The sequence below is a fragment of the Pinus tabuliformis genome, chromosome 9 (assembly GCF_031772625.1).
Source record: "Pinus tabuliformis cultivar Carrire ecotype Pingquan chromosome 9, CPIR1, whole genome shotgun sequence".
In the NCBI taxonomy this organism is placed as follows: domain Eukaryota; kingdom Viridiplantae; phylum Streptophyta; class Pinopsida; order Pinales; family Pinaceae; genus Pinus; species Pinus tabuliformis.
Window position 1 is genome coordinate 1,161,511,270 of NC_142307.1, and position 10,974 is coordinate 1,161,522,243.

Consider the following 10,974-nt stretch of genomic DNA (forward strand, 5'->3'; position numbering starts at 1 on the left):
GTTGCAAGTTCTGTCAAGGGGGAGAGAGATCAAGCAAGGAGTTAAGCAGAAGATCTAGGTTGGTCCTTTGTCTTTCTCTTATCTATTATACATAGAAGAAATCATGAATTTCTTTAAACTGTTGTTTCTAGGATAGCTTTCAAACCTAGAGGGCTAGTCGCTCGAAAAGACACTAGTTTTCCCAGAAACAGGGCTCCCTAGATGATCAACTACCAGACGCTGATCTATTCTGCATAGAAGTAATTCCTGACTACTTGGAGGAAATATCAAATTTTCTAGCCACAGGGCAATGTCCGGAGGGATATATGGTGACGCAAAAGAGACACATGGTGGTGCGAGCAACTGACTATCAACTAATCACTAGACACTTATATAAGTTGGGTTTAGATCAAGTCTTGCAGTGATGTCTCCTCAAGCACATGACTCTCACGCATGCTATATCATCATAGCTACTTAATATCTCACGCGATGGGAAGAGGCGACACCAGTGAAAGATTTTATTATAGACACGACAACAAGATTCGTCTTTGAAAACATCATATCCAGGTTCGGATGCCAAAAGAGCCTAACTAGTGACCAAGGGAATCATTTTATAAATGAGACAATTTCGTCACTAGTCTAGAACTTCTTAATCCAACATCACAAGAGAAACCTGTACCATCCACAGGCTAATGGGACGGTTGAAGCATTCAATAAGATATTGGAAAGGAGACTAAGAAAGATATGTTTGGAAAGTCAATACGATTGGGATGAGCGTGTACCATCCACACTATGGGCGTACCAAACAAAAATCAAGCATTCACACAAGAAAACACCGTTCCAGTTTGTATATGGATAGGAGGCCATGGTACCTGCTGAATTTGCAGTACTGAGCATCTTCATTTACCAAGCTACAAAGATGACAAATGATGCATCGCTACAAAAGCGGTTGGAAGAGTTGATGGAATTAGATGAAGCCAGATTCTTAGCGAAATTCCACCAGTCTATCGAGAAAGCAAGGGCATGACATGATAGACACATTAAGAGAAAATAATTCACAATTGGAGGACAAGTTTTATTGTATAACAACAAGTTTCATAAGTTCTCGGGTAAGTTGTAGATGCATTGGCTTGGTCCATTCATAGTCGCAGAGATCAGAGGGTTCAGAGCAGTGAAACTTGCACAACTAGATGGAATATTCATACCAGGATGGGTGAATGGTGCATGCTTGAAGCCTTTCCACCAGAACAAAACCCAATCTTAAAATTGATGAGGTCTATAAAAAGGGAGATTAGGTAGGTTTAGAGTCAGTAGAAATAAGATAACCAAGTAGTCAGTCCATTTAAGTTTCACTTTCCTTGTTTTCCATTCAATAGTCTCATGTGTTAGTTCAATTGCGACACCTATGCCACCCCACCGTAACCAACTGTGGTTGGGGAGGTCAATCACATGTTTCACATGTCTAATCCACTGTACTCAAAGTATTTTTTGTAATAATTAGGAAATAATACCCTTGTTAGGTAAATTTTCGTAAAATATTTTCCCATTTGGAAAGTAGTTAACCAATAAAGCCACCATCACGATCACATTATTACCCATCTGCTCCACCCTGTACATTTCCCATCATGTGTCATCCAACTCAAGTACAGCTCAGCCAGAGGCCAGTTAACATGATCGAGTCTGCACAGGGAAAGTTTCCGTAGTAATTATTTAGTGAGTCTAGTCGGAAACATCTTGTCGAAGTTAGTCTACTTAATTTCCATGGCTACGTAGGAATTTTCAGAAGTTCAAATTCAGGTGATAGAATTCTTTGAGCCTTGGCTCGAAACTCAGCAGCATCGCTCAGGAACTAGCTATCGATCTCCTGTAATTATTGTATATAAGCGACAAAGAAGTATGATGAAGATCATCTCAGTTTCAGAATATAGATTAGATGACCGAATTACGGTTATAGAATCACTATATGGTAAGTATGATAAGGCCACGTTGGTGGAGAATGATCTTTTAGACTGTTTCCAGTTTCCAATGTTCAAATGAGAGGTATATATAGAGGAAGTGCCAAAAGGTGATGGCACAATGGAAACAAAGATCAAAGGAACATTTCGATCACTTTAGTGGTCAAATTTAATCAACTTGAGGAGTTTGCCAGTTTTCAGGATGTCTTTTGCTGTAATGTAGTGTACTAAACTTCTAGTGAGCAAGATGCATGGTAGCTCACTTTGGATAGACAAAGAATATCTAATTCGTGTGGAAGACATTTAGCAACTCATTGGACTCTCAGTAGTAGGAGATGCAACCTTGACAATGTTCCATACAGGGTCAAAGCAAGCCAAAAAAGAGGGGGATAATGATTATTACACCAAGTATAAAACCAAGTGCGGCGGCAAGGGTGCCAAAATTGATTTAATAAACAAGGACCACATAAAATTCGCTTGCTACATTATTGCAGGGAAGGAAATGTGACTCTTATTCAAAAACTAGTGCACCCTGGACACCATTTCGGTTGCGGAGCATTATTGTGAAGGAGTTGTGCTCAACTGGTTGACATTCCTGTTGAATGAATTATTTGAAGCTTGCGAAGACGTATACAAGAGAAGCACAAATTTCATTTTCAGATATTTTCTTATAACTTTTGCGATGTGGAAATGGTACCCGCCTGAGGGAAGGAAGCTCACGAAGATCACAGACGAGCAGCCACTGGCACTCAGATACATGCCATGGAGGACATTCGGGGACCCCAACAACAAAGAAATCAACGAAATATGCTTTAAGGATTAGTACTAGAAGATCTTGGCAATAGTAAGGGTGATAGAAAGAATCCCCAAAGGATTACTCGATGGCTACTTGGAAGATATCTAGTTTGGTGTAACCCACGACCAGACTTATATCAGGCCGTAGTGTGTCCATCCGGAGACATTTGAAATGAGGCCACAGAGGTTCAAATTATCAGAAGGGGCATTCCACACAGAGTTGGGTCATGGCTAGGGGTTGCCTATGAGATTAAATATGACCAGTGAAAATCCCTGTTCAGGGGCATGAAACTGCGACCATACACAAGAGACATGACAGGGAGCAACATGAAGAGGGGGTTGGGGGAGGATCTACGTTGATGGTTTGTCAAATGGAGCAACATATGAGCTTCCTTAAGCAGACACTCACCAACTTTGTGGATTCACCAGGTACAATTCCCCAGTCTGGTCTTTTCCAAGGGTTTACTTTGTTTAATTATATCATTACCACGATTAGTGTCAGTGTCTTCACATCGCCATCAGTGATCAAAATTTACTCTTTTGCATTTCATACTAGGGGTCCCATTCTGATGATTTACATTCCATTAGGTCATGGATCTACTGATGGTAGGGTTCATTTCAGTTTTTTCCCTCATGACATATATCTGCTGACCTCCTTTTCTAGTCAATAATTCATGCTTATTTTTAGTTCATTTCATCAATTATTTAGGGTTTCAGTCTCATTAGGTCTTAGGGTTTTACCATGGTCAAATTTCAGTAACTATTGATTAATAATGGTCAGCAGACACATGAGGATGATAATAATGATTAGAAAAGTAGTAATTTCTTAATTTGTAAGCCTAATATAGTTCTCACCTCAAAAATAGTATTTAGGTGAAAAAAAGCATTTGTAATTTATTGTTAAATTTCATGTAATTTTATTGATTTCATATGTAATAAATGGTTCCATGCTGCTCCTGGTCACTTGGTGATATCGCCAAGTACTTGCCACTACAAAAAGTCAAAGAAATTGAGCATTAGTTCACCTATCTAAGCAAAAGATCAAGCATCCAAAAAACAGAGTATTTGAAAAAGTACATAGACATTACAAAAGTGGGTTTTCACCATCAAATATTAAAAAGTGAAAGTCATATAAAGCCATATCTCTTTGGATCATTTCATTATGCTAATTTTGAGATTCAAATGCTAAAGGAGAGACAAATGCGATTTCTAAGTGTCATTGCGCAAAGGTGTGCAATCGCTGCATTTTTGGAGAAAATCGTTGTGCACCAGAGGCCGACACTATGCACCTGGGAGGTGTTGTGCACCTGAAAACCATTCCCAGTGTAAATTTACATGGGCGCTACGCACCTGGGAAGTGCTACGCACCTGGTAAGGTGCTGCGCACCTGGCAGCCAAGCCTCAAATCACTCCAAATCACTCCAATTTGCCTCAAATCTTCCAAGTTACCTTTTTGCAAGTAAGTACATTAATATTTCTTGTTGAAAAGGGTTTTGCATCAAGTCTTGGTGACTCTTTCACTCATAAAGTTAAAACCCTAGTGTTCATCAAACTATCCCATAAAATTCACAAACTGTCTTATAAATTTGACAAGCTCACTCTCTTATTGTTTTCCTATCCAATCCATTTTGCTATTGTTCCCTAAACCCCATTCCCTCATATAAATTTCCTAAACATCATTCCCTCATATATTCTTCCCAAACCCCATTCTCACATACAAATTTCCCAAACCCTATATATTCTCCCCAAAACCTTACACACTTTATCTACATACATCCCTAAACCCTACTCACTCCCTAAATCTCATTCACACTCCCATTCACTCTCACTTACTCATCCATAAAATCTCTTCATACTCATCTTTCATTCATCCACTCTAGCTCTACATTCACCACAAGTGATCACAACTATAAAAAAAATGGAAAGAGACAATGAATATGAGCTTGAAGAAGACACCCTTAGTGACAGTTCCAGGGAGCAAAACATATAGCACAGGAAGCTTCATAAAGGAGGAAGGGTTATCTAAGAGGAGCCCACTAGTTTGAGGGAGTTGCAAGCCTGCCCCACTTGCCATTTCTTATTTTAAACACCAGTCATGTTTTGGTTTTTGTGAAATGGTAGAAAGAGTTAAATTTCATCATGAGTTGGCTAGATTGTTTGTGACACATTTAGACAACAATGAAGTAAACCTTGCTGGAACTACATTCACCTTATCACTAGCAGTCATTTCAGAGGTTACAGGTATTCCAGATGTGGGTGAAAAATGGAACAAAGGTCAGGATATTGACAGGGATTACTATGAGCCTTACATCAAGGCTAGATACAAAGGCAAACGCAATAGAGTATTCCGCTTCAAGTTCTTGGAAGATAAGTTTTCTCCTTTGATGAAGATCATTATCAATGACTTCACTTGTGAAGGTAGGTTCTCCCGATTGTATGCCTACCACATTATACTGTTGATGCATTTCACTAGGGTAAGAATGATGAATATCCCTTACTTCATGTTTAGAAACATTGAGAAGATGGCACTTATTGTAAAGAAGAAACCATATCCCCAGTAGTTGACTAGCATTTACCACTACTCTTTGATTAAAATCATTGTTTTACATCAACCGAACCTTTTTAACATGCCATGGGAGACTTTCATTTCTCATGAGATGTTCAAAATCCGACAAATCTTTTCATCAGTGCATCATGAAGAAGGTGGACCTTCAGGACATGAAAAGGTCAAAGACACTGAAACTGTTGGAGTGCTAGTGTTTGTGACATATGAGAGGGGCACTAGAAATTTTTTTGCAATTGCTAGGCGAGTATTATCTCCACAAGGTGTGGAAGGGGTCTCACCTTCATCATCAGGCTACATGCAAATGCTATCTCCACAAGGTGTAGAAGGGGATTTGCCTTCTTCTTCAGCTAAACAGGTATAGGTTGAGCAACAAAGCAAGGGAAAAGGTAAAAGAATGAAAAAGATGCATAAGAAGGATCTTAGTGATGAGAAAGAAAGAGATTTTGACCTTGTTGATCATGAGGAGACACAAGGAGTTGATGTCATTGACTTGGATACTCAAGATCCAAAGATTGCCAAAGACATGATTATAAAAGAACAAGAGGCTGAGATACAAGCCTTGTCAGACAACTTAGAGAGGGCTAAGTGGGTCATCAAATATCTAGAGCAAGAAAACAAACAATTGAGTGACAAGCAAGTCCTCATGGAGCTGCAAATGATCAAAGAAGACTGAAAAAGGGCCAAGTAAGCAAATGTCAAGTTGACTTTAATTGAGCAAGAAATTGAGAATGATAGGAAAACATGGCTAAGAGGGCCAACATACACCTTGAGGGGTTGATTGAGAAGGCCAACAGAGACAAGAAGATGCTTCGCCACATGGCCTACCACTACATGACTCGCAACAAAATTTGCAACATAAGAATGAGGAAGCTTAAGGCTAGGTTGAGGAAGGCCTTAAGGAGCAAAAAGGAGCAAGATAAGTTGAAAATCTTGACTGAAGCCTCACTAGCCCATCAAAGAAACTAATGCTGGTGCCTTGTGCCAAATTTGGGAAAGTTTTGATAAATTTTTGAAATTTTCAAATTTTGAAATTTTGAACACAAAAAATTGCCCTAGGTGTGTAGCGCCACTGGCGCTGTGCTTTTCAATAGAGGAATTTTTGAGGAAATGGCTTATATATCTGGATTCAACATGATGAGAGCATCAAACCCAGAAAATATCAGCAATTGTGGAGAAAAACGTGGTCACCAAAAGGTCAACAAACCATCAAAAAATGACCTCTTTGCCTCTTTTTGGACACACAGACGCAGCCTTGGGAGATTTCACTTTTGAGGGGGAAAATTACCTCCAAATGAAAAAATTCAAGATGTTACAAAAACTAGATAGGAATACCTTTCTAATGAACTATCTTGGGCTCAATTAGGCTAAGGGAATGGCCTCCAAAAGTAGCTGTGAAGCGACGCTAAGCACTTGGCCAGTGGTGTTGCGCATAGAGCCAGTTTGCCTAAAAAATCCAGTTTTTGCCTAGTTTCTCTACATGTTGACTTTTTCTCTCTTCATGGGTGAAATTATGATTGTATTTAATGCTATGCTATTTAAATGTAATTGTGAAATGATCTTAGAGGGTAGATTCATCAGTTTGAGGTGGTTTGGGGTCACTGAATCAGTTTCCATGCTTGTAGAGGCAAGTTGTTCCACTATCTATATTCCTGTTCCTTGTTTGGAAATGGTTGTAATAGTTCCTTATCTCTTGGATTCGACCCTTGATGGCTAGAATAGGTGTTTTGATTTCTATATTATGTATTTTTTCAGTCATTAGCAAAGGTTGGACTCTCTTGGATGCTTTGAGCTATATTGTACACCTTTATCAATAGTTTGGCAAGGAAATAAACCAGGATTTGTAGCTATTTTTATGGGATACTTGTGGTAAAGTGTTTTTGCATAGTTCCTCCTTTTTTTATTAGTTTTTCTCATGTTTTATTTGTGCCACAATCTAATTTATTTCTTCTAGCTTAATGATATCAAGATAGATAGGTAGAATACATTGTTTACAGTGCTTTGCCTTGGGAAACCATTCAGTTTTTGATGTTTTCTACTGTTTGAGAAGGATACATGATCTTTGCATTCCCTCCTCAGCTCCTCACCAGTATTAGACCTCTCATCTCACTGAATTCCAAGTGCCAAAACACCTACCTACCTCGCTCCATAGAACACCCTGCATCTTGACTTGATTTCCCGGACCCAAACTGCCTAGCTCCATTTGATCCAGCAACAAAACCAACAAAATCAATCAAAAAACCCTAGAGCTACTATACCTAGCCTAAAATCCATATTTTATCCAGTCATCTCAACTGAGATTCACAAGGAGAGAGCTCTCTCCCGACCTGGGAGGGCTAGCTACCAGGTTAAGCTTGGTTTGTGGTTATCCTAGGATTGCCTTCCTTCAGCTTGAGGTCGATCTAGGCTATAAAAACCGCTCCCCTCACTGTGGAAATACCTCCTTGTGGCCCTCACTCTCAGACTAAGCCACTCATCCCCAAATCTAGGCAACACAAAGGAACCAAAGCACCAACAACCAAGAAGCAAAAGACAGTGCCTAATGTGACCGTAGTTGACCTCACTTGGGATGGACTCTAATCAACGTTGGCCTCCTCAATCCTTGAAGAACCCCCACCATCCACTTCTATAGTTTTGCCTGGGTTGCGGGATCCCTCCCCCCATACCACTTCCACCTCCGCGACCCTGTCAGACATGATTCCTCTAGGCACCCATATAACCACAAACGAAATGGAAGTCGACTTGGTTATCCAATCAATGCAGTTGCTAAATGGAGGTGAAGTCCATACTGCTGTTCAAATCTACTTGTTATCTCTATTGCTAGGAAAAGGCCCACTCCCGGGCGATGAGCCAATCACCTCACAGCCACAATCAACTAGAATCAAAAAGTTTGAAATCGATTTTCATTTAAATTTCCTCGTTGTTCTAGAACCAACCATTCTCCCTCCTGCTCACCAGTTTCTTGAGTCCACCTAACCTGTAACTCCCCCCCAAGGTTGCTCAAAAAATTCCGTTGCTAGTGGCCAACCTCTGCAAATCAATTTCCTGGACCGATCAACAATGCAACCATAGAACCTTCAACATTGGTCCTTCACACAACTCTTTGGATTTATCCAACAAGAAGCTCAGAGGGCTGAGCAGATCCACAATGACCTGGTCGCTGACGAGCAACAGAAGCAAAAAATCATCTCTATCACGACATATTGAGACCAGCTCTAGCAGACCAATCAACAACTACAAGCGTAGGTCAACCAAGTAACATCGACGCTGAGAGCACTCTGGCCAATGGTGGTTGATTTGGTAATTGAGGCCCTTGAAGAGTTTTCAGCAATCACTTTGGTTGACTGTTGCGACCATATTAAGACAACATGCACAGAACTTGTGGCTACCAACAAGGAAACAAAGAAGAGCTTAGACATGGCTAGACTAGCGCTGCCTGATCCAACTAGAAGTTACATCACAGAAACTGAGTAGAAACTAAACACCGCTGCTGCCCTAAAATTTGCGCTAACTGATGCCTTGGTGGATGGGTATGTGCTATTGGAGCAAGTCAACGATTGCTCAGGCAGATTGGTCATCAACAACCAGCCAGTCTATCCACTTCGCTAACAAATCCAACAACGCATTGCCAAAGTAAGACCTATAAGGACAAAGGTCAAATGAGACAAATTGATGATGAGATCACCTCGATTGAGGCCAGAATACAACAAATTGAGGAGGAATTAGTTGTGACAAGGAAGAAAACTTGGGACCTGAGGCCCCTAGTCTGTAAACAGGTCAGAGCACTACGGGAGGTATATGATGAGGTCAAAGAACATTGGAACACAATGCAAAACACCTGTCTCGAGCAACTGAAATCCATATCAATGGCTGAGTTTCTCCAACAAGAAAAAATTGTTACAAGCATCTGATAGGCAGCATTGGAATATTATAACTACTTTAGTCAGGAAACAAATGTCACTGTACTGAAGTTGGGGCCTTTGTTTGGAAAAGAAGGCCGAGGTGTAGCAGAAACAACAAGAAAAATACAGAAAGGGGTAGAAGCAGCAAAAGCAACAGGACCAACACAAGAAAGGGCAGACACAATAGCACCGCAAGAGGAGGAATGATGACAGATACCCCGTCAGGAGCAGCTACAAATCCGATAACACTAGAGATATATTGACTTGGGGATGAGTCAAAGGACTGTGGTCGAGGCTTGTTGGGGCATTTTTTTAAAATTTTGAATGTTGGTGGGAAGAAAAGTCAAGAACAAGTGGTGAGGATAGAGGTCCAGGTTGTGGATCTGATAGCTAAAAGGAAAGGGACAAGAACAGGGAGTGAATGGGTAGTTGCGAAAAGGTGGCAGAAGAAGACAGAGGCAGTCGAGGACAGAGTCAGTTAAATGGAACTGGTAGTGGGAATGAGAAATAAAGGATAAAAGGGAAGAGACAATAGAGGAAAGGGTTGGTGATGAAGTGGATGAGCCAAGGAAGGATCCCAAGAGCTAGACCGATTGTGGAAGAGATATGATTGCCCTCGTCTCTACTTATGTTCATTTCTATTTGTCATAGTCCATGAAAGTATTCTCTATGTATTTGATGAACAAGCCTTGATAATTTTGTATTCTGTCATGTACTCCTTTCTATTTTATGTAATGAAAGAAGCATTTTCGGTCCTATTCTATATCATTGTGTTCTGTAAATGACTGATTAATCACTAGATATTTTCTTGTGATGATATGAATGGGATGACAATATTATATAGTTCAATAGAATGAGTGTGATGAGTTATTGTTACATGTCCTTTACATTCCCTCAATACCCCTCCCAAATCCATCTAGCTTCGGCTGCAGCACACCTCTGGGTAAGGGGAAAATATCGACATTGTCCTAGACTACATTAGAGCCTTGTTGGTCGTCTAAGCCTGAACCTAGGGTCCCTTCACTATTGTCATTTTCTTGCCACCACTTTTCCTTTGAATATAATAGAACTCTATAAGTGTTGGTAGGTTTAGCTAGGGCATCTGCAATCCCATTCTTCTCCCTTTAATATTAATGAAATTTCATGCTCAGAAAATAAATTTGAAAACATATCCCATACTTCATTTCTATAAGCCCTCATCCTCAGATTCTTAGTTTGAAAAACAAAATTAACTTGATTCACAACTAGTTTCGAATCTCCAAAGATGTGAATTTTTTGTGCTTTCTGCTCTTGTAACAAATTTAATCCAATAACAAGAGCTTCATACTCTGCTATATTGTTTGTGCAATCAAACTGAAGTTTAAAAGAATGAAATTGAGCTACACAATCAGGTGGCATAATCCATACACCTTCTCTCGAACCCTTCTCACATGTGGACCCATCAAAATACAACTTCCATATTTCTTTGGAAAAAATCTGAGACTGTTCTTGCTGAGACTTAGTTTCATTTGCTATTGATGTTTCACCTTCAAAACAGTCACTATTGAAAAAGATTTGTGACCCTAGTTCTGTATCTACTGCATATATTGGATGGTTGTCTGGCTGCATTTTTCTACTCACCATATAAGCCATTTGAACTTCCTTGTACAATATCTTCACTTCGTTGAACAATGGTATAGAGGCATAGCTCCCAATCTTTCTGCCCAAGACCGAGACAAAAACATGCCAAATCTGGCAGGGATGTCGGCTACTACTATATCCATCAAAACACTTTTGGCGG